General features: G+C 43.4%; 1 protein-coding gene and 1 pseudogene across 3 annotated transcripts in view; both read right to left on the reverse strand.

Annotated features, from left to right (window-relative positions):
• Rnf130 (ring finger protein 130) overlaps positions 1–24938 on the reverse strand; it is a 129824-nt gene that overhangs the window by 7618 nt on the left and 97268 nt on the right. The window lies entirely within an intron of this gene.
• Positions 1916–24905, reverse strand: LOC147823041 (nuclear receptor subfamily 5 group A member 2 pseudogene; annotated as a pseudogene). The gene has a single exon (XR_015444683.1). The product of XR_015444683.1 is annotated as a nuclear receptor subfamily 5 group A member 2 pseudogene (transcript).

Here is a 24938-nt window from a genome sequence, read left to right on the forward strand (position 1 = left end):
CGTGACCACCGAGCTATGCCCAGCCCTTAATCTGGTTCTGTGTTTGGGTCGGAACCTGGGGCCGCACGGCCTCGGCAGGCTCACTTCACACGGGCACAGCCCATGTCCTGGTGCCTGGGGGTCACCAGTCCTGCTTCACAGCAAAAGCTGCCTGCGCTCAACGCTTCTCCGCACAGCCCAAGACGTCCTCCTCGGGACACAGGCACAGGGCAGCGCCCAGCCCAGCGGCCTTGCCCTCCTCCCTGAGCACCTGCCCGGCCCTTCGCCAGCCGGGCAGATGAGGGGGTCTGGGGCTGTGGTGCTGAGGTTTAAAAGTTTTAATTTATATTAAACTTACACCTTCATATGGGAAATCCAAAGCGTAAATAATTTAAAGAGCAAAATAAAAAATGACAGGAAACAGGGAGATGGGTTTTGCAGAGATGTGAAGGGGCCCTGGGAGATGACGGGAATGGAGGGAGACAGAAGTGGCCTGGATGCAACCCATATCTGAACCAGTACTCCACACTGAACACGCTCATCATGATCAAACGTACACTGACACGGGCAAAATAAAACGAACGCTGGAGATGGAGCTAGGAGGGTCAAACGGTCACACGTTCCTGTGGCTTCATTAACGAAGTCCACGTGTTCCTAGGACAGCCCTGCGCGGGAGAGCCGCTCCTAGCCGAGGCTGGCCTGAGTCACGGCTCTGAACAACCCCGCCTTCATCCTTCCTAGCTGTTTCAGCCGTGGCTTTGTTGAATCCCCACTGTGGAAGGCTAGGAGTTTCTCATGACCCTACCCTCCTCCAGCCAACGTACTTCCTATTGCCTCAATATAGTTTTACCTTGAGATGTGTAAAAATTGTGTTTATAGCATGTGACTCTCTGTGCTGCTCAGAACGAGGCCATACTTACGTTCCTTTTCTGTGCAACTCTATTTCTACAGCTTTATTGACGTAGAAATGACATGCAGTAGAAGGTGCACACGGAAGCGTACAGTTCTGAGAGTGTTTCTGTGCGCACCCGACAAACCATCCCCAGAATCCAGACAGTGGACGTGGCCATCGCCCTCCCAGCTCCCAAGGGGCCCCTTGGTGACTCCTCCCCTCTTCCCACCCGCCTTCTGTCATCAGGTAAACAGATCAGCTTCTGGAAATTCTTCCTAGATTTTTTTTTTATAAATGGAACTACATAGTGTAAGTGAAGTTGCTCCAAGTGTCTGTGCACAGCGTGTAAGGTGTGCACTCACAGCTCTTGGGTAAATACCGAGCAGTGGATGAACTGGGCTGGTCTCTGCTTAACTTGTGAAGCAACTGCACACCTATGATTCCAGGGGGAGGCCGAGGCAGGAGGACTGCAAATTTGAGCCCAGCCTGGGCAACTTAGGGTCAGAAAGACCCGTCTCAAAAAAATAAAAAAAAGGGGGCTAGGGATGTAGCTCAGTGCAAAGGCTCTGGGTTCAAACCCCTGAACCAGGGAGGGAGGGGGACAGGGGAGAGGGGAGAGGGGACAGGGGACAGGAGACAGGAGAGAGGGGCTGGATCCAGCTTTTCTAAAGTGGTCGCATAATGTTACATTACTCCCAGCACTACATGAAAATTTCAGCGCCCTGCCTCTCACAGCACAAGATCTGACCAGTCTTTGGGATTTTAGCCATGTTAGTAAGAGAGCGGTGGTATCTGGGTATGGTTTTCATTTGTGTTTCCCCCGAGGACAAATCATGTTGAGCATCTTGTCATGTACTTTTAGCCAAGTGTATGCATTCTTTTGCGACAGCTTTTGTTCACATCTTTCGCTTATTATTATTATTTTTTTCGGTACCGGGGATCGAACTCCGGTCCTTACGCTTGCATAGCAGGCAGTGAAACCACTGAGCTAAATCCCCGGCCCCTTTGGCCTATTATTAAAATTGGGTTGTCTTCATATTATTGAGGGTAAATTTTTCCTTTTCACTTTTCTTTTAAATTCCAGTTATAGGGCCGGGGATTTAGCTCAGTGGTTTTGCCGCGGGCTGCCTAAGCCCAAGGACCGGAGTTCGATCCCCGGTGCAAAAAAAAAAAAAAAAATCCAGTTATAAGTCCTTTGTCAGACATATGTTTTGCAAATAGTTTCTCCCAATGTGAGGTTTGCCTTTTCATAGCAATATCTTTTGAATGGCAAAAGTTTCAAATTTTGATAAAATTCAATTTAAAATTCAATTTTCCTCTTATAGTTTGTGCTTTTTGTATCAGATTTAAGAACTCTTTGCAAATTCCAAGGTTTCTAGGATTTACACTTTTTTAATATGGAAGGAAATAAGGCAGGAGTTCATTATTTTCTTTTTTTCCCCCGGTACCAGGGATCAAACTCAGGACCTTGTGCTTGCAAGGCAGTCGCGGCGCCACTGAGCTACATCCCCGGCCCTTCTTCTTTTTTGAGACAGGGTCTCACTGTGTAGTCCACGCTGGCCTCTGACTGCTGGGTTACAGGGATGCACCACCTTGCCAACAAAAGGCTGGAGCCTTTCATGTTTTTGCGTGCTGGGGTAACTGGACCTGGGCCTCAGGCCTTGGAGGCAAGCGCTCTACCACTGAGCTACACCCCAGCCCTTTGCAGTTGTGTTTTGCAGACAGATATCCAGTTATTCCATCATCATTTGTATAAAAGATTGTCCTTTATGTCAAGTTGCCTTGGGACTGCAGCTGAAAATCTCCTGATGACACATTTCTGGGGATCCCACTGTCTCACGGCCAATCTGCCTTGACACTCCTGGCATGTAGTCTTAGCTACTAGAGCTTTATCCGTCTTGAAATTAGGTGTTTTAAATTCTGCAACTTTGTTATTTTTCAAATGTGGTGATGAGCAGAGAGGAGAGGAAGGCTGTTCTGAAGAGTACACACAAGTTTTAAATGAAATCATTTCACGTACCAGCATGTAAGCTATAAAACCATTTCTATTTTCTTGTTTAACTTTTGTGTTTAAAAATCTACTGCAATAAAAAACAATCAGTGTAAATTCAAAGCTGCTTGCTATTTGTATACCCTCTGAGAGTAAGGTCACAAGTAAAATATGAGAAGTCTGATATGACAACTGATGAATCTGTACAATCCAATTGTATTAAATAGTGAAAGGTTTTTAAAGTGCTAAAGATAAGGAGATTTTCTGCTCTGCAGTGATCAGCTGACAGCAAGCCTCTGGCAATTCCTCTGCACCCCAAATAAACCCATTAGAATGGAGCAGAGGATACAGACACAGCTCCGTAGCAGACTGTGTTCACTGTCCCTGAGGCCCTGGGTTCAATCCCTAGCTCCAAAAATAAAATACAAATAAAAAGAGGGCCAGGGATTTCGCTCAGTGGTTCCACTGCCTGGCTCACAAGCACAAGGACCCGAGTTCGATCCCTGGTACCCCCCCAAATAAATAAATAAAAAGATCAGAACTGAACTCAATAATCTACAGCTGTTAACCAGTTTTCTTGTGAAAAACAGAACACTAGGAGAGGAACATACAAGCAGCTGAATTTCAGAGCAAAGCATGATGCTGGATTTGCCAAGGAAGCACAACATAATTTTTGACATCTGTAAACACACCCTGTTTCTTCATCAACTGATTTTGTTGTTGTGGATGTTATTGGCTACTTAACATCATTAGGGAAGCTCTTAGTTGAGTTATGACCTATGAACAGGTGGGTGCACCAATCGTATTTATCTCAACAAATACAGACAGCACACCCCCAAAGCTCTCTCTGGATGGAGAGACATCACCACTACACCCAGAGGCCTCCAGTGACTCCCAGCCTACACTGTCTCGCATCCCCAGAGGAAACGAGAGTCAGAGACTTTTTACACAAAGTTCACCTTTGTCTGTTTTGAATTTTACATACTTAGAAACACAATACATAGTCTTTTGTATGCAGATTATTGTAGACAATATTATGTTGTCACATTCGTTCAATGTCACTGATAAGTGGTGTTCTTTTCATTTTCACTGCTGTGTGATATTCTGTTGCAGACACACTACACAATTTGTTTACCTTATCTTTTATTGATCCACATTTGTATTGTTCTGTTTGGGGCTGTTGTGATTATTGCTATGGGAATATTCTTAGGTATATCTCTTGTTTACCTATGCATGGTATTTCCTTTTATTATGCCTAGAGTAGGAGGCGTGGTGCCCCTGAGCTAAATCTTCAGCTGTCAGTTTATTTCTTTTGCTCATTTTTTATCAGGTTGCTAGTCTTTTTTTTCTTTATTTTGAACAAGCTCTTTGTGAATTATAAGTATTATAGGACTCTTCTTCTAAAATAGTGTATTTTCTCTGAAAAAACAGATCAAAGAGGATATAAGAAAATGGAAAGACATCCCTTGTTCCTGGGTAGGAAGAACCAATATAGTGAAAATGGCCGGGCTGGGGATTTAGCTCAGTGGTTCCACCGCCTGCCTCACAAGCAGAAGGACCCGAGTTCAATCCCCAGTACCAAAAAAAAAACAACAATGAAAATGGCCATACTTCCAAAACTGCTATACAGATTTAATGCAATGCCGATTGAAATTCCAACAATATATTTCAGAGAACTAGAGAAAACAACCCAAAAATTCATTTGGAACCAGAAGAGATCTAGAATAGCAAAAGCAATTCTAGGCAATAGAGACGTGGCAGGGGTTATCACAATCCCCAACTTGAAACTATACTACCAAGCTACTGTGATAAAAACAGCATGGTACTGGCAAAGAAACAGACCTAAGGGTCAGTGGACTAGATTAGAAGATGCAGAAACAACTGCAGACATACTCAGCCACCTCATCTTTGACAAAGGAGCCAACCACCCTCATTGGGGGAAAGATAGCCTATTTAATAAATGCTGTTGGAAAAACTGGATTTCAACCTGCCAGAGATTAAAACTAGACCCATATCTATCACCATGCACTAAACTAAGATCGAAGTGGATTAAAGATCTAAATATTAAAACAGAAACACTAAACTTGCTGGAAGACAAGTTAGGTAAGAACTCTTGAAGACATTGGCATAGGAAAAAACTTTATGAACAAAACCTCAATAGCACAGGAACTAACACAAAGAATCAACAACTGAGATCTCATCTTATTAAAAAGCTTCTAGGGCCGGGGATTTAGCTCAGTGGTTCCACTGCTTGTCTGGCAAGCATAAGGACCCGAGTTCGATCCCCGGTACCAAAAAAAAAAAAAAAAAGCTTCTATACTGTAAGAGAAACCACCAACAGAGAGCTAAGAGACAACCTACAATGTGGGGAAAATTTTTTAGCAGCTGTACTTCAGACAAAGGGCTACTATCTAGAATATATAAAGAACTGAAAAAAATCAGACCCCCCCAAATTCAAAGACCCAATTCAAAAATGGGCATCTGAAATGAACAGACATTTCTCAGACAAAGAAGTAAAAGCACCAAATAAATATATGAAAAAATGTTCAACATCACTGGTCATTCAAGAGATGCAGATGAAAACAACACTGAGATTCTACCTCACCCCAGAAAGAATGGCTGCTATCAAGAAATCATCCAATAACAAATGCTGGCGGGGCTGTGGGGAAAGAGGAACCCTGCTCCATTGCTGGTGGGAGTGCAGACTGGTGCAACCACTGTGGAGATCAGTGTAGAGACACCTCAAAGAACTAGGACTAGAGGTCCCATTTGACCCAGCCATTCGCCTGCTGGGTATCTTCCCCAAAGAATTAAAAGAATCATACCACAGCGATATATGTGCACCCATGTTTATAGTGGCACAGTTTGTAATAGCTAAAGCTTGGTAACAGCCCAAGTGCCCACCAACTGGAGACTGGACAAAGAAAATGTGGTTTTTTTAATAAAATGGAGTAGTACTCAGCCATAAAGAATGAGAAACTAGAGACATTTATAGCTAAATGGATGCATACTGAGGCCATCCTCTTAAGTGAAATAGGACACACGTGTATAAATATCGAATAGTTTCTCTAGTGTGAGAAACTGAAAGTGTAAATAAGGATTAAAATGATTAAAATGAATAATTGATAATTTGAAATAGGAAGAAAAGGTCCAAAGGCGTAGGGGAAATTGGAGGGGAAGGGGAAAGGTAAGAAGGGAAAGGAAAAATTATGAGAAAAGGAAAAAATGGAAACAAAGTCTATGTAAATAGGGAAGGGTGGAGGGGGGGAAAGGAGCACAAGGAATGGGGAAAAAATAAGAACCAAGATGCATCATGTACAGGTACAAACACCCAATGATAAATGTAAACGTATTGTATACCTAAAATGTACCAATAAAAGATTTAAGCAAAAAAAAAAGTGTATTTTGATTAACAAAATGTCATAGGGCCGGGGATTGATTGATTGAGTGATTGATTGGCACTGGGGCTCGAACTCAGGTCCTTGGGCTTGTGCAGCAGGCAGTGAAACCACTGAGCTAAATCCCTGGCCCCTTTGTGGTGCTTTTTTGAGTTCTGTTTAAAAAATCTATGCCTGGGGCCGGGGATTTAGTTCAGTGGTTCAGGCTCCTGCCTCAAAGGCACAAGGATCCGAGTTCAATCCCCGGCACCAAAAAAAAAAAAAAAAAAAGAAAGAAAGAAAGAAAGAAATCTATGCCTATCTTAGGGTTTTTCTTCATTTGTTTTTGAGATGCTCTTGCTATGTTACCCAGGCAGGCCTCGAACTCATGATCCTCCTGCCTCAGCTTCCTGAGCAGATGGGACTGCAAGGGTGTGCACTGCACCTGGCTTTATCTCAAGGCTCTGAGGATATGTGGTTATTTATGAATGAGGCAGGGCCTCCCGATGTAGTTGAGCTGGCCTTGCACTCACTGTAGCCCAGGCTGGCCTTGAGCGTGTAACACTCTTCCCTCAGCCTCCCAAGTGCTGGGCTTACAGGCGTCCGCCAGCCTGCCCAGCCTGGATGTTTTACTTTACTCTTTAGAAACTTCATTGCTCTACATTACACGTTTAGGTCTATGATCCATTTCAAGTTAATTTTTTTTTCTTTCAGTACCGGGGATCGAACTCAGAACCTTGCAGTTTCGAGGCAGGCACAGCGCCACTGAGCTAAATCCCTGGCCCTCAAGTTAATTTCTGAGTATGATGTGAAGTAAGAATTAAGATTCATTTTCTTCCCTGAAGAGATGAGTATTTGGTAGATCCAGCACCATCTTGAAAAAGACTGTTCTTATCCCTACTTCCATAAATACTTGCCTTTGTTATGAATGTGTCCAAGAATTTGTGGTCGTTTCAGAACTGTATTCTTTTCTACCAAGCTATTTGTTCATTCTTGCATCAATAACACTGTTTTAACTACTGAGGCTTTATATAAAGTCTTGATTTCTGGCTCGGTAAGTCTTTCTGCTTCATTATTCTTCAAGACTGTCTTGTTTCTTGGCCCTTTGTGAAGTCTCTCACTGTCACACGCACGTGTGCGGGGGTCAGACTGAATCTGCAGTGAATCTACAGATCAATTTGGAGAAAATCAACCCCTTTACAATATTGGAACTTTTTTTTTTGGTACTGAGGATCGAACTCAGGTCCTTCCTTCTGCTTGTGAGGCAGGTGGTGGAACCACTGAGCTAAATTCCCGGCCCCAATATTGGAACTTTTAATTGGTCAACCTCTGTTATATTCATATATTTGGGTGATCTTTAATTACTCTCAAGCAAACATATAGTTTTCTTGTAGAAGTCTTGTACATATTCTCTTAGATATATTCGCCTGTATGACGTTTATTTATTTATTTTTTGGTACCGGGGATCGAACTCGGGTCCTTGCGCTTGCGCAGCAGGCGGCGAAACCACTGAGCTAAATCCCCGGCCCTGTATGACATTTATTTGAAGCTTTTGTAAGTGGAAACTTTTTGAAAATTTCTCTTTTAATTGCTTATTTTGGTATATGGAAATACAATTGATCCTTCTAGTTTCACTTATTAAAGAGCTGATTTATTTAGGATATATGGCTTTTCTACATATACCACCATGTAGTCTGTGAATAGTGACACTTTTACTCCTTTTATAATTCTTTTGTTTTTTGTTTTGGTACCGGAGATCGAACTCGGGTCCTTGCGCTTGCGCAGCAGGTGGCAAAACCACTGAGCTAAATCCTCGGCCCCCTTTTATAATTCTTATACTTTTTATCATAATGGTGGACACTGCCAATACAGTGTTGAGAGATAGTCATAGAAGGTACCCTTATTTACCACCTTAAGGAAAAAGTTTTCAGTATTTCATGAGGAAGTCTGATGTTTGCTAAATTTTGAAATTACCCATTATTAAATTTAAAAAGCACCCTGTTTATCCTAAGGTTTTTTTTTTCAGACAGTTTTGCTATGTAGATCAGGCTGGGCTTGAACTTGCTATGTAGCCTAGGTTGGCCTTAAACTCATGGCAATCATTCTGCCTCAGTCTCCTGAGTACTGGGATTACAGATGTGAGCCACTACACTTGCCTTTTTTTTTGGTCTTTTTGAGACAGGGTTTCATTATGCAGTTCAGGCTGACCTTGAGCTCACCTTGTAGCCCAGGCTAGCCTTGATCTAGCAGCGATCCTCCTGCCTCAGTCTCCTGAGCGACGGGATTACAGGCATGGACCACCACACCCGGGCTGCCTCTTTTTTTTTGGTTACAAATATTTTTTCTGTATCTACATGACTGTCCACTTTTGTTCTGTTAATGTGCTAAATATGATTTTCAACCTTAAAAGTTATTATTTTTAAAATTATTATTTTTTGTACCCGGGATCGAACTCAGGACCTTGCACTTGCGAGGCAGCTGGCGGCACCACTGAACTAAATCCCTGGCTCAACCTTAAAATTTTTAATAACTGCAACTTGGTTGTAATGTTTTTTCCTACTTATATATTGTCAGGTTCATTTAGCCGATATTTGGTTTAAAGTATTGTATCTATACTCATAAAATATATTAACTTGTCATTTTTTCCCTTAGGAGATGATATCCTTGTTCTGCTCTGGTATTAAGGATAAGCTAATCTCACAGAAGGACTTGGGAAGTATTTGTCTTTCTATTCTCTGGACAAATTTGTGTAAGATTACTGTTATTTCTCCTTTAAATGTTAGAAATTCCCAGTGAAAGTATTCAGGCCTAAGTTGTTTTTGAAGGAAGAGTTTAAATTATGAGTCCAAATTACTGTGTAGATGTGAGAGAATTTAGATTTTCTATTTATCTTGTATCAGTTTTGATATTTGTATTTTTCAAGGATTTTGTCAAGCTCATTTAATTTGCAGAATTTACTGACAAATTTCTCATGATATTCTTTCATTATTTTATCATGGCCAAGACATACAACATAAGACTTGCCATCTTGGCTAGTCTCGAGTATATAGTTAGGTTGTGTAAGCACATTCATGTTGGGAAACACATTTCCAAAGCCTTAGCAACCTGCAAATCTGAAACTGTATTCCCATTAAACAACCATTCTTTTTCCTTCCCCCAAACCCTTGATGACCACTATTCTACTTTGTACTCTATTATTTTTAATATGCATAGGCTTTGTAGTAATGGCCCCCCTTTTTTTTTTGGTACCGGGGATCGAACTCAGGTCCTTCCACTTGCGAGGCAGGCAGTGGAACCACTGAGCTAAATCCCCGGCCCAATGTCCCCTTTTTCATTCCTAATATTGGTTATTTGGATCTTTCTTCTTGATCTTCAGAGGTCTGTTACTTTTTTCCTCCCCTTCCTTCTCCCTCTTCTTCCTCCTTTTCTCCTTCTTCTCTTTTCTTTTTCTCCTTCTTCTTTTGAGACAGGGGCTCGCTATGCAGTTCAGATTGGCCCTGAACTCACGTGGTAGCCCAGACTGGCCTTCAACTCCTGGTGATCCTCCTGCCTCAGCCTCCCAAATGCTGGGATTATAGGCATGCACCACCATGCCTGGCTCTCCATTCAAGGTAGCCTAAAGATTGTTTTACTTTTTTAGTTGTTATCCTGGATTATGTCATATATTCTTGATTTATTAAAATCTACTCTAAATTAGTACTTTTATTTATTCCTGGAGAATGTAAGTACTATATCTTTTTTTTCCCCTTCAATTCTTTTATTGGTACATTTTAGGTATACAATTTGTTTACATTTATCATTGGGGGCTTGTACCTGCACATGATGTATCTTGGTTCTTATTTTTTCCCCCATTATCTGTGTGCCCTTCTCCCCCTCCACCCTTTCCTATTTACATAGACTTTGTTTCCATTTTTTTCTTTTCTCATAATTTTTCCTTTCCCTTCTTCCCTTTCCCCTTCCCTTCCCACCACCCCTACCCCTTTGGACTTTTTCTTCCTACTTCAAATGATCAATTATTTGTTTTAATCATTTTAACCCTTATTTACACTTTCAGTTTCTCACACCAGAGAAACTATTTGGTATTTATACATGTGTGTCCTATTTATTTCACTTAAGAGGATGGCCTCAATGTGCATCCATTTAGCTATAAATGTCTCTACTTTCTCATTCTTTATGGCTGAGCAGTGTAAGTGCTATATCTTAAAGAACTTGCATTTATTCTCTCCCATTTTTTGTGGAGTTCATGTCAAGGGATCCATACAAGATATTATTATTAGTGTTTTACACATCAGTAACCACTTAGATTTACCTGTGTATTTACTCTTTCTGTTGCTCAATTCTTCCTGCACTTCCATGTTTCCATCTGGGATAGTTTTCCTTCTGCCTAAAGAATTCTCTCACGGTATGTGTTTGTTGGAAAATGTTTTATTTCATCTTTATTTTTGCAGACCTCCCCACTGGGTATTTAGTTTGGTAGAGTTTTTCCCTGCTAACACTTCACTCTGCTGTTTTCTGATTCCCACAGTTTCTGTGAAGATGCCAATGGCCAGTGTTCTGCTGACACTTTAAAAGCAATGTATCTCCTATTGGAGAAGGAAAAATAGAGCTGGAGGATTCACGTTTTCACTTCTAAGATACCACAAAATCATAGTAAAAAGGCCTAAAGACAGGCAAACAGATCAGTAGCATGAAACTGAGATCAGAAATAAAATCATTCATCTATATCTGATTCATCTTTGACAAGTTCCAAAGACCATTCAATAAGGGGGAGAACAGTCGCTCCAACAAACAACACTGGGAAAGCTGGGCATCCACATGCAAAGGAATGAAGCGGGATCCCTACCTCACACTGCGCACAAACAGTAACTCCAAGGGGAGAAAGTGCATAAATACGAGCAATAAAACTACAAGCTCCGAAAAATTACTATGATCTTGAATTACGTAATGCTTTCTGAGAAATGACACCTAAAGTACAAGCAACCAACAAAAGCAAGTAGGTACACTGAACTTTTTCAAAATTAAGAACTCAAAGATGGCAGAGCAGTAAGCAGCAACAAAGCAGCCTCTCCAAAACTCCGAATCGAGACACTGAAAAATAACAACTTGGGGAAGAAAAGGAGGGAGGTGGATCCCCAATACCCAGAAAGGATCTCAAGGGAAACCCAGCCCACAGAGAAAGTGAAGAGACAGATCTCCTTGGGGAAAAAGGAAGGGGAAATCTGCACTTTCGCCAGGTTCCCGGCTCATGACACGGAAAAGATCGAATCTACAGAGACACAGTGAAAGCAGGTGACTCCAGAGGCCTCCAGGGAGAAATGCAAGAGTAGAATGGAAGCCAGGCCTGGCGGCACACGCCTATAATCCCAGCACTTGGGAGGTTGAGGCAGGAGGATCGCACTGAGTTTGATCGCAGCCTGGGTTGCATAGTGAGTTCGACCAGCCTGAACTACACAGTGAGAACTTGTCTCAAAAAAAAAAAAAAAAAAAGAGTGAATACAGCAGTGGATGCTGTGCCCTGTGCACTGTAATAGTTCGTGAGTGACTCCAGTCCCAGCGACTACCGTGTCTGCTGGAGACAGTGCTCGGTCAGATGCCATTTTAGGGAGGGGTCAACTGAACTGGGACTCAGAGCAGCTGAGGGTTGGCTTCATCTCAGGGCTCCTTGTGTCAAACTCCCAAAGTGACTGGGTGAGGGACAACCAGGGTAGACATCCAGGTCAGGGAGCTGTGGTCAGGCTGGCCAGAGACACCCAGAGTGTTATGTAAGCTAAATGACTCAAGCCCCAGCCCCACACCAGAGGCCAGGGTGAGCTTGAACTTCCGTGGATTTGCGCCCTGCCCTAATCCTACTGCAGGCCGGGTGGGTACCCAGGGCAGATCTGGGGAAGGGCTGCTTCCCTCAGTGAGAGCAGTCACGCCCCCAACAACACCGCCACAGAGCCGTACACACCAGAGGATAACCGTGGGCTTGCAGAGAGATTTCTTTTATTTCTCATCGTTTGTGAGCTTTTCTCTTTTGATTTTTGTGTGTTTGTGTGTGAACACTGTTTTCAGGTTTTTTTGTTTTGTTCTTGTTTTTCCTTCCTGTCTTCACCAGTTTCCTACCTTTGCCCTTCAGCCTTGCTTCTAATCTCTTTCTCTTTTATTTCTCTATTTTTTCCTCCTGTCACTTTAAAATTTTCTCACCCAAGGGCAAAATCACTCTATTGAGTGGTTATTTATTGTACATAATTTTGTGATTTGTCTAAGATTTTGTTAAGTCACCATAAGTCTTGTACCTATGGTTACAGGTGACTAAAAGTTATCACAGTGTGATAGCTAGCTGATCGTGTCACCCTGAGTAAGAAACACCCAGCTGAATTGACTCAGCATAGCTCTGGGTGTGGAAGACCCACCCGAAGGAGGGAACCAGGAAGGGCGGCTGCGCCTGTGTCTTGGGAGGATTCCCAGTCTTCACCTTCACCTCGGACGTGGACTCCTGGCTTCATCACAGACCCTCGGCCTCCTGATGCGGACTCACACGGGACTCTACAGTGAGGGCCACTGGATCCTTCGATTCCCCAGGGCACAGATGTGGGATTGCATGATTCCAAAATCAATTATTCCCCTAGCCTCTATTGTACTTGTAAATTAATGGTTAAAATGTGCTTGTTAGTTCTGGGATAACAGAATCTGTAACGAAACAGAGTTCCTAAGTAAAACTGCTCAACCCGTTGTTTGTCCGGAGAACGAATGTTCCCGGGCCCACTACCTGTAGAACAATCCATCAATGTGTCTGCTGACCATCAGTATGTGACAGTTGACCACTAACATTTGTTCCTTTTTTTTTCGTAAATCTACATGTTAACCTCCCCCTCAACCCGCTATGAAACAGCCTCGGACTCTGAGCCAGTTGCCTCTCTTAGCTACTTTGCTTTGGGAGTGCCGTCTGGCCAGACTAATAAAGGTCTGTTTTATTTTCCAACTTGTCCGGTGTGTTCCTTCCCGGGTGTTTGTCGCTGCAGTCAGCTCCTCGGAGCGTTTGTTAAGGCCCTCGGTCTTAGACAGACCTCTGGCTCTTCCATACCGACTCTGTGGGCGGCCACTGTAGGCAGTCTTGTAAATTCTTATATATTTGTATATCTTGTATTAAATCTGTTTCTCTAGTAAGCACTAATACACACAGTTTGTCATTTTTCAGTCTCTGCTTGGCGCTATTGTTATGACTGTATTACCTTAGTCAAGGTGACATAGTTGTTACGATCAATTGATCTTCCTTGCATGCCAATGGTGAGACTGTCTGGCGGTCATGAACAATACTGTAGTCCAGCACCAAAGAACTGGGTGCTGGGCCAAGCAGGCAGCAACCTTTCATCCCTAACAAACAGACGAAGCAGGATCCTGGGACAGACTCGAAAGTCAAAAGGCAGCTATCCCTAGAAGACGTCTCTGAAAAGTAGCCATTTCCTAAAAAGGTCTCGATACTAGGAATAAAGCCACCTATCATAAACAATTTATAAGCCTCAATACAGAGAACAAACAAACAAACAAACAGAAAATGGGAAAACAGCAGCAAGATCCAGCCCATAACCCCCAGCTCACCCAAGGCAAATCAAGGGGCACTGGGGTAGAAGAAAACACAAGCTGCCCAGCTGAATTTTATGAAATGGTAGCAGCAGAAGTAACAAGACACATCAATAAGTTTCCTCACAGAAACAAAACAGACAGTTAAAGAGACAACCATAATGAAGGAAACCATTAGTGAATCTAGAGTAGAAACAGATTAAAAAAAACCTCTTCTAGTTTAGGAAAGACATGGAAACCATGAATGCTAAACACAAAAAAGAACTGGATTCCATAAAACAGACTCACTCCATCCCTGACTCACTCCAAAGATTTTAAATAACTGAAATGTCCATAAGATGAGAATGGATTCAATATACAATCCTTCTGTCAATGCTGAAGAGAACGAGGCAGTCTTATCCATATGCAGTGAAACAGAAAACTCTCCAAATATTATGAAGGCCTATAGAGTCCACGTGTTCTGCTTTGGGAAACCTATTGCACTGTATACTTTTATGCTCAAATTTCATTATGTACTTGTTTTTGTATACAGTTCTAGCAAAATTGCAAATGCAAGGCCACCAATGCCTTAAGATCACAAGGCATTGGGCCGGGGATTTAGCTCAGTGGTTTGGCCGCCTGCTGCACAAGCGCAAGGACCCGAGTACGATCCCTGGTACCAAAAAAAAAAAAAAAAAAAAAAATCACAAGGCATTGTGACAGGTAAAGGAATTGATGCAGATCCAAAAGAAAACAGAATTCTGAACAGTAGAGCCAATTAGAAGAAAACTGTACAGTTAAGACGAAGACTGAAAACAATCATAAATTGTTACATCATGTTATCATTAGAATGCCCAGTAACAGTATCTGTGCCATTCCTTTCTGAGACTTCTATACTTTGGAGGGATGTTTTCTTCAGGGATGTTAGATTCTTTTTTTTTTGCAGTACTAGGGATTGAACTCAGGGCCTTGTGCTTGCGAGGCAAGCACAGGGCCACTGAGCTAAATTCCCGGCCCTGTTTGATTAATTCTTAAAACACCTATGATAATTTGTTGCTTTGGGTACCATATTTCCATTATCATCAAGGTAGCCCGCCCGCCCCAGAGCTTCAGAAATGTTCATTCCCCCTCACAGACAAAAGGAGAATTAGTGGACCAGTGGCCAATCGTAACTTGTTTTAAAACTGTGTAGAGATTTTATTAGGTAAGGACATCATGTATATTCTGCTAATTACTGCCCTAAAATGTGTGTGCCATGGGTAACAGATGCTGGCAGTGGCCCGGGAGACCGTGGTCAGGGTGGGTACACCTCACACTTCCTGACCTTTCTACTATTTTCATTTTTAGCCATGTGCATGAATTATTTATTCAGAAAAATAAAACAAGTTCTAAGTATATAAAAAGTGGGATGAAGGGAAAATGTCTATGTAAGATTTTGTAATGGTCCTCCTAGACAGATACGTCACTCTTCCTTCGTAGACAGGGAAAGTGAGGCTCAGAGAAATAAAAACTGCTCAAAATCATTAAGCTAGAACTAGAATCTGGGTAAATCTGAACCCAAAGTCAAGTTACCTTTCACTTTTGTACTCTTAACACACAAGAAATGTGGACTGTAGCTATATCACACTGCGAAAAGTAGCCCACAATAATTTAAATTCCTGAGCTACAACACTGTTGACTGATTTCAGATCTTACACCGCACAAAGAAATGTCGATAGTAAATGAGAAGGTGCACTTGTTCCTTTTTTTTTGTTTTTCTGAGACAGGGTCTCATTAAGTAGTGTAGGCTGGCCTTGAACTCACTGTGTAGTCCAGGATATCCTCCAACTTGTGGCGACCTTCCTGCCTCAGCCTCCTGAGTGCTGGGATCACAGGTGAGCGCCAACCACACCCTGCTGGGTGCACTTTTTCTAAGGTGGTCAACATTTAACTGAAACCTGAAAACTTCCCAAAGCCTTTACAAAGGCCCAGTGCTATTTCTGTTTCAGACTTTTAAGAAATACTGTGTAAGTCTTCAGTGGTAATTCCAGTAGACTAAGTGACTCAAGGATCTGACAAATTCTAAGGATCACTTTCACTAGAGAACCTCACTGTGTTCTTATAAGTAATGTAACAAGTCTGTGCCTTGTGTCTTCCTAGAGAAATTAAGCGACGCTCAGGCTTCCTCTACTCCTCAGTCATGAAGCGCTCACTCTGGAATGAGGCCACAGAGCACCAGTGCTTGGCCCTTTCTTCTGATCTCCTTGTATCACTGCTGGTCTCTTTCCAGACCAGGTGCGTGTATTTGCTCACAAGCGGCAAAGCTCTGCATCGTGGGGAGGGATACATGACCAGAATTTTCATTCGAACGCTCCTTGGTGAGGCAAATGGTATGACTGAACCTGCCTGAGGGTCCTTTCTGTGGGCCACACCTCTGACTGTGGCCCTGTTCTTCCATGATGTAACACAGCTCAGGGCCACCAGTGTGAGCTGTCGAGCAAGGAGCATGGCAGCGGAACCCACAGATCCAGGCACCAAGCAGAAGACCAGCTGGAGGACCTCTCTGGTGCGGTGCAGGCCCCTCCCTCTCACCAACACTTTGCTGGATTGGTTCATTTTCTCATAGAAGGAAGGAAAAAACAAACATTACCGAGCAACACAGTATGCTACACACTTTCAGAAACATTGACTGATTCAAAAATCTTTGTGTTGCTGTTAGGCAACTTTGATCCCACTGGTGAGAAGAAGTTAAGCACTAACCCGCTCGGTCAGAGGCCAGGCCGAGACCCGCCCCAGCACAATTCTAATTGGTGGTGCTTGGAGCAGTTCGGAGGGCTTTTTTTTCTCTTCTTGTTCTTCTTCCCTCTCCCACCCCAATCTCTTTTTGCTCCAAAAGGAGCTTTCCTCAGGTTGTAACTTACACTCTTTTTGCATGCAACATGTCACGAGAAGCTTATTACAGGGCGCATCCCCATTCAGGCGCTTGTAGTAGAGGTATTCTTCAGCCTGCATGCTAATCACCCGGATTTCAGGTAAAGTAGTAGCCGTCCAAACTCTCCCGCTTGCTGTGGGCAGCTGTACAGTGTATAGCCCAGCAAGGCTGCACTGACTTGTCCCTGGACACCTTCCACCAGCCGGAAGTTCTCAAGGTCTTAAAGAGCACCAAGAACTTTAGACACACAAACTCTCACTGATCAAACTGTAGGGACTGAAGTTTTGCCACTAGCTCCTGTGTGTTTCATGCGGTTGTTGAAGGTGGCACAGCTTGTGATGCTATTATACAATAGTCCTCTTGTTGCCCAGCAGCCAGGAACATCGACCCTTTCCACATCCCACTTGCCGGTAGATGTGTTGAGGATTAAGAGCTCACTCCAGCAGTTCTGAAGCAGCTTCATTTGGTCATCACCCTTCAGTTCTCAGAGGAAGTACTACTCCTGGCCCCCTCAACGTGGAGAAGAGGGTCTGATCTGCCATTTTGCACATAAACCCAAATGTCCTGAGCTTTCTGTGCTTGCTTCTGTCAGCCTGCTCTTGCTGCAAATAGGCCATGCTTTGGGATTGCAGACGGGGCTTGTCTGGCTCACACTTGAAAAGTTCCAGTAGCAGATGCGGGGTGCTTACTGGGAAGCTGGTCTGGTAGCTGTCCATAGAGGAAGCGCTCATGACTGACTCAGGTGGGCTGGTGTAGGGGCCCAGGTAGGAAAATGGCCACTTGTTTGGCAACCTTGCAGGCGGCCACCAGGGGGCATTGTCACCCCAATGGGGGATGTTACAAAAGGGCTGTCCTACTCGGCAGCATGGTTCGGAGGTGGGCCTTTAGAGGCAGAGTGGATGTTCTGAATCAGAGATGATCAGGTCAGAGGGCATCGCTTGGATCCCCTGAGACATGGCTTCTAGTTTAAGTTCACTGGCTCAGCTGAGGGCTTTTTTCTGTTGCTTCAGGGCCTTGCCTATCTCATACATTGACCCAAACTTACTCCTTCCTCCATGAATTCAGCTGGCCCTTACCACTTCTAGCTTCGTTCCAACACGCAGACATTTTTGAAATTAATAGTAAGGACGTTTTCTCTGTAGTTTGTCAATCTGGCAGTTCTAGTTTTCTATACATGTACCTTTTATTATTTTGGACTGTTTGCTTAAAAAAAATCCCTTGTAGCTTTCACAGGGGAGGAGCCCATGGCATTCATTCATCACCACACATGGGACAGACCTCTTCAAGACCTTCATCACAGGAATAACTCATTCAGTTGGGACACCTGCATGTTTTCCAGCACCTGGCCCTGCTCCTCATGTGATAGAGCCAGTCCCAGGGCTCATGTCTCCACTGTGGGCAGCATGACAAGGCCGCCCAGGAGGCAATGGGGGTTCAGTGTCGGTACAGAAGTCCAGCACCTGGGCACAGGCAGCAGATTCAACTGTAGCAGGAAGAGGCAAGGGGTGACTGGGGTGCCTGCTCACTGGCCTGCACCTCCGATGGAGCTTCTGGGCAGGACTTGAGCTCTGTCCAGTCCCCCACCCTGCGAGGTCGGTGAGGGCCCAGCATGCTGGCTCAGCTCATGAGGGTGCAGCTTCGGGGGCCAGAGTTGAGAGCAGTGGAGGTCTGGGCAGGTAGCAGAGGAGGCCTCGGGGCTCCTTCTGCCACCACGGCTCACTGCACCACCCTACTATGTAGATCAAGTCACCATGAAGGAGGTGTTGGTTTGTGTGTTGAGATGGTGGTGGAGGTGAAGTACCCGAGAGGGACGATGGAAATTCAGTCTGCCCAGCCTCGGCAGGAACTCAGGTGCTACGTGCTGCTGCTGGGAGCCTTGCTCTGTCCTGGGCTGCTCTGGCACACTTCCTGGGGAAGGGCTTGCCAGCCTGGAGCCCAGCTTGGTCTGGTAGCCTCAGCTGCAGGGGATTTTATACCCTTCAACACTAAGTGCCCAGAGAGAGAGCCAGAAGGCAGGCAGGGAGAGGGAGAGAATATGCAGTCTCGGACTTTGTCCCTCCACAGTGAGCATCTGCATTGCTGGGAGAGCGACCAGAGACCATGATGACTCCGATCTGATGTACCACTAGTGTTGGTTTCCCTGCACTTCTCAACAGTACTTCGGTCATCTGTGGGATCTTCCCAATACCATTCGGAGTACGCTTTGCTTTTGCCTCTATAAACTGACACCTCAGATGCAACTCTCCTATACTTCGTGAGATCATGATTAGAATCTCGCTGCTGGAAACTCACTGTGAGTTTGCAGGGAAATCATTTGTGCCTCTAAGTTCTGAACGACTCATCAACCTTGTGTCTAGCTCTGCAGGTCATGCTTGTGTGGCCTTGGGGAAGCAGCCTGTGGGTGGTCAGGCCAGGTGCGTCTCTGGCAAAGCACCCAGCTCTGCCCCTGCGCCACGGCCTTTGCGGTGGCCTGAGCAGTCTTGAGGCAGAGGCCCATGGTGAGGCAACCCCTTTCCTTCTGCCCCAGACCTGACATCTTCCTCAGAAAGTCCCTCAGAAGGGACTGACGAAAAACTTGGAAGGTAAAGGACCAGGGCCAGTTTTGTAGGTTTGCTAGCTTTCTTGTTTCCTGTAGTCTCGCAGCCTGGCCAGGGTGTTGCCACCGGTACACCACACACTGTGTCTTCACGACTGCGCTCTGTCTTTACCCTTCATCAGCCTCAGGCTGATCTTGCTTCTGCTCCTGCCCTGGCTCCTGTTATTTCTCCCTGCTTTCTCGTTTCCTCGGTATACCCAGTAGTCTCCCCGCAGAATCTCACATCTCTGAGCCCGTGGTGGTGTGCAGTGGCGTGGGTGCACACAGCACAGCTCTGCCACAGGGCCCTCACCAGGGGATTTCCAGAATCCATCTGTCGCTGGCCCATCTGTCTTTGCTGTCTCTTGCCTGCTGACTTGTTTGTTAAGGCAGTTTCTAAACTGTAATGTTCTCCATCAGCAACTTTATTTGCCTTTGTTTTAGGGACTGCATTATTTTAGTGTCAGGAGGCAGTCTGCATCCAACTGACACCTTCCAAGACGCATGCACCTCCTTGCTCCCAAGAAAGCCCAGGCTCTGAAAAAGCATCATGATCCAGCCCAGGAACTTCTCTCAGCCAGCCTGGCTCATGTCCTAACGCCAAGCCGGCACCAGCCTCAGTCTTTCCTACCATCATGCTCTGCACACACAGCCCCACAAGTGAGGCCGCCCCACAACCTGCCCCTCCTACGTGATGAGCCTCCTCAGGGGGTGAAACACAGTGGGGGTGACACGGAAGCAGGAGTCAGACCATCTGCACTGGAGCCCAGCATCAAGATTATTAGTAGTGTAACTCTGGCAAGTTATTCAATTTTTCTAAGCACATTTCCTTGTCTGTTAAAAAAAGCATTGTTGCGAGGATTAGATAATATGTGTAAAGTGCTTAGAAGAGGGCCTAGCAGAGTAAGCACTGTGTATATTATCACCGTGATTAACTTTTAAAAATATACACGTTATACGCATATTAAATAGATGGGTAGATACAGTAGATTTGTGTGGGTAGCTGAGCTCTTAAATTGTTCCTTTCATTCAAATCTGTTTTCCCCCAAGACTCAGAATTGCTTAAGGGTGAGGACTTTCTCTAACTTGGCAAATCTGGTCCAAGTGGCCCAAGTCTGGAGGGCAGTGAGTGGGGAGAGGCACCAATGGGCTGCCCTCACCACTCACTAGGTTCAAGTCCTATTGGGCAAGTTACTCGAACCTCTCTAACCATCCGTTTCTTCATTTCTAAAACAGGAAAACAACTATACCTCTCTCACTAGGATGTGGCCAACAGAGAAATTACACACAGGAAAAAATGAAAAGTACGGACTCATTCAGCGGCATGCCTGGCACAACCTAAATGGTCTGGAACTGCTAAGCAATAGTTAATACTTTCTTCCTGTCCAGCCTCATGGCAAAGAGCTGCAAGAGCCACTTCTATTTCACAGTCTCCATTCTTTGTTCTATTTGCTGCTATTAAGTTCTGTTCTTAAACTCTTGATCAGGAGCTTAGTACAATATAATCAAATAAGATGGAAAAAGTCTTCAGGATCTTTCCTCAACTATTTAAAAAGTCTACAGTTGGGTCTGGGATTTACCTCAGTGGCTCTGACGCCTTCCTCGCAAGCGCAAGGTCCTGAGTTCGATCCCCAATACCAAGGGGGAAAAAAAAAGTCTATAGTTACAACCCAGCTGGCCAAAGTGAGATGTGATTTAATTCAGTCAGGCTTTAGTGCCTACAGGTAAGATCAGGTGAACTGCTTGTCAACTGAGACTCTTTAAACTGTACTCTCAGTGACTTTTGGTCTATGCAAATAGCAATCCTTGAAATAAAATACTCTTAAAAACCTTTTTTTTGGGGGGGGGGGGAGAAAGCCAAAACAAAAACAGTCTCTGCCTTACGTACTGCAACAGCTTCTTCAAAAATGGTTTGAAACTATTGTTTCACATCTGTTCCAGCCTAAATTTTGGTCACTAACTTTTTTTTTCTGGTACTGGGAATCGAATTCAGGACCTTGTCGTTTTGAGGCAGGCGCAGCACCACTGAGCTAAATCCCTGGCCCAGGTCACTAACTTTTGAAACAATAAGTAAGAAATTATGCAACATCATAAAGTTTCTATTCCTTCCCATCATTCCTATTAACAAACTACTACATTTTGATGCTAATTCTGTCTCCAGTCCTAAAGAACAAAAATCCACACTTTCAAGGTGCGTACGCACGTGTGCCTGCACATACATAATGCACCACTTTCCTGTTTAGTCCATGACTAACTAAAACAGGAAAACTTGGTATTAGCTGAATCTCAAAGCTACAAAACAGGATGTTCAATTTTCAATAACTGATGACAAATTTTTTCCAAGATTGATAGCTCTATCCTGTTTATTTGCTTGTTTCATTTCTTAGTTCTTACAAAAATTCTGTATCTGGCCTTGAACAGCACTTTTTTTGTGTGCTGGGGATTGAACCCAGAAAGTGCTGAGCTACATTCCCATCCATTAAAAAGAAATTTCTTTACTTTGAGACAGGATCTCGCTAAGACACTAAGATTCCCAGGCTGGGGTCGAATTTACAATCCTGCCTCTGCCTTCCAGAGTGCTGCGCTAAGTGTGTACCATGACCAGCAGTACCTGTTATAAAAAAAAGTCTTACATGATCACAGATTTGAAATATCTGAAAAGAGTAAAAGTACATTAAACCACAAACGGTTAACAGTTTACTGATGACTACTGATGAAAGAAAATAGTGATTCTATAATTGGGGAGGAAAGGAAAGGGAGAACTGCTTTGATTTCTACTGGAATAAAACTAGGTTGGGGAGAGACTACACTATTCATTTATAAAAGTAGTGCCAGAAAAAAATAAATTTGTATGAGGAAGATGTCAATGAAACAAAGCCACCTCTAGAGTGTAGTTTGAACTGGCTGGGACATCAGGTCTACCACTAAACCAGAGTCTCAGTGGACAGAAATGTAATGAATCACTTGCACAGCTTTAAAAAATTCTTTAACCCCAATGCACCTGACAACAGAGCCCCAAAAGCAAAAGGTGACAGAATGGGAGGGAGAAATAGACAATTCAACAATAGCAAAGATATCAACACTCACTTTCCATAATGGATAGCACAACTAGAGAGAAGACAAACAAGGAGAGAGAAGACTGAAACAGCACCATTAACCAAACAGACCCAACAGCCATCTCTGGTGCACGCTGCCCAGTAACCGCGGAATATACATTCCTCTCAAATGCATATGGGACATTCCCCAGAACAGACTATATTTTAGGTGACAAAAGAAGCTCTCACAAATTTAACATGACTGAGACTGTACAAAGTATGTTCTCCAACTAATGAATTTATAATGAAACTGGAAATCTATAACAGAAGGTAAATTTGAAAACTCACAAATGTGGAGGATTTACACAACACTAAATAGCCAATGTGTTAATAGAAATCACAGGGGAAATGAGACACGAATGACACAGATGCCATGGCATATCAAATATGGATAGGTGCAACAGGACTTAGGGGAAATTCCTGGCTATGAACACCTTTATTTAGGTGTGGTGGTGCATACTGATAGTCCCAGCTACTTAGAGGAGGATGAGCCAAGAGGATCACTCGAGCTTACAAGTTTGAGGGCAGCGCCGTCTCAAAGTTAAAAAAAAAGAGACAGACTTCATATCTATAACCTACCTTCCACCTTAAGAGAAATGAAAAAACAAAACAAAACAAAATCTACAAAAGAAAACTACAAAGAATAGTCTGTGACTAGAGAGCTTTCAAACATCTAATAGCGTCAAGCCTTCTTAAACTCTTTCAAAATACAGAAGAGGAGAGTACATTTAATTTTATGAGGGCAGAACTTCAATGATCTCAAAGCCCGATAAAGACGTCAAAAGGAAAATACACACCAGTATTATAAGATTAAAAAAAATTCTCAGCAAAATACTAGTAAACTGAACCCAGCAACATATGAAGAAATGCTCAGGAATGCAAGGTTGGTTCATCATATAAAAATCAATGTGGGGGCCGGAGATTTAGCTCAGTGGTTCCGCCACCTGCTTCGCAAGCACAAGGACCCGGGTTCAATCACTGGTACCCCCAAAAAATCAATGTGGAATACAGTATCAATAGGTAAGGACAAAAACTCCGCAAGATCATCTCAAAAAACACGGAAGAAGCGTTTGACATAACCCAAAACTTTCTTGATAAAAACACCTGATAAACTAGGACTAGAAAGTAACTTTCTCAACTTGATAAAGTTAGATAACCTATGATAATTCTACAGCTAACTTCATAATCAATGATAATAAACTGAAGGGTTTTCCCCCAAGACCATAGCAAAACATAGATGTTTACTCATATCACTTCTTCTTTTTTTTTTTTTTTTTTTCCAGACAAGGTCTCACTATGTAGTTCAGGCTGGCCTTGAACTTGTGGCAATCCTCCTGCCTCAGCCTTCTGAGTGCTGGAAGTACAGGTGTGCACCACCATGCCTGGCTTGTTCACAACACTTCTTTTTGACAATCTACTATCTGAATTCCTGGCCAGGGATAATTAATCAAGAAAATGAAATGAACTAGCATTTCGATTGGAAAAGGATGAACAAAAATTACCCTCCATATGCAAACGATATGATTTTATACACAGAAAATCCTAAGGAATCCAATAAAAGACATAATAAGTTTAGCAAGGTTGTAAGATAAAGATCAATATACAAAAAATCATGTTTTTGTAGGATGAAGTCTTGACACATTGTTACAATATGGATGAAACCTTCAACATGATACGCGAAGTACAAGAAGTCGGATATAAAAGGCTACATACTGTATGACTCTGTTTACAGGAAATGCTGGAATAGGTAAAATCTATAGAGAAATAGAGATTTGCAGTTTCCAGGGCTGGCAAAGAGTGAGCAGTTACTGTTAATGGAGGTATGAGGTTTGTTTTTCTGGGGTGAAGAAAATGTTCTGGAATTAAGGTGATTGTACAAACGCGTGAAGATACTTAAAACTACTGAGATGTATACTTTAACAGTCTAAATTTTATGGCAAGTAAATTATATCTCAACTAAAAAAGAACAGGAAAAAAACCTTTTGCTGTCTGCAAACCCATGACTGCTGCAATTAATCAAAAGGAATATATTCTCATCTTAGGTATCCTGAGGCGGAAGGCTGAGAATTTGCTCCTCAAGAAGTTTACAAATATTCATCATCCTGCAAGCATACAAAATACTAAAATATTTGCACATTAATAAAGCCAAAGTATTTCATTTACACATGCAAAACTGCTCTCCAACTCTTTAGAATTTGCTCTCTTTAAATGAGTATTATACAAAGTAGAAAGAATATCCTGGACAGCATTATTAATGCATATTTTGGAAACTCTTGGTCATCCTTCCATTTCACAAATATTTACTGAGCACTTACTACATGCAAACCACTCTCCTAGGCGTGGGGGAGACGACAGGGAGTGACACAGTTCAGAAGCCTTGGTGCCTCAGAGGTCGAGCTGACGTCCTGGTGGAGGCAGAGAAACCACAAGGAAGGGGGGGGTAATCAGAGTGAAGGGTGCCCTGAATAAGGTAAGATGCAATGATTCAGTGGCACTTCTGCCAAGGAAATAGAGGGCATTCCAACGGAGGGCTCTCCATTCTTGTACTGTACTTGGGCACAGTCGAAGACAACATTA

The sequence above is a fragment of the Heterocephalus glaber genome, unplaced genomic scaffold, assembly GCF_053883595.1.
Source record: "Heterocephalus glaber isolate CG9 unplaced genomic scaffold, H.glaber_assembly_v1.0 deba00001606, whole genome shotgun sequence".
NCBI classification, from domain to species: domain Eukaryota; kingdom Metazoa; phylum Chordata; class Mammalia; order Rodentia; family Bathyergidae; genus Heterocephalus; species Heterocephalus glaber.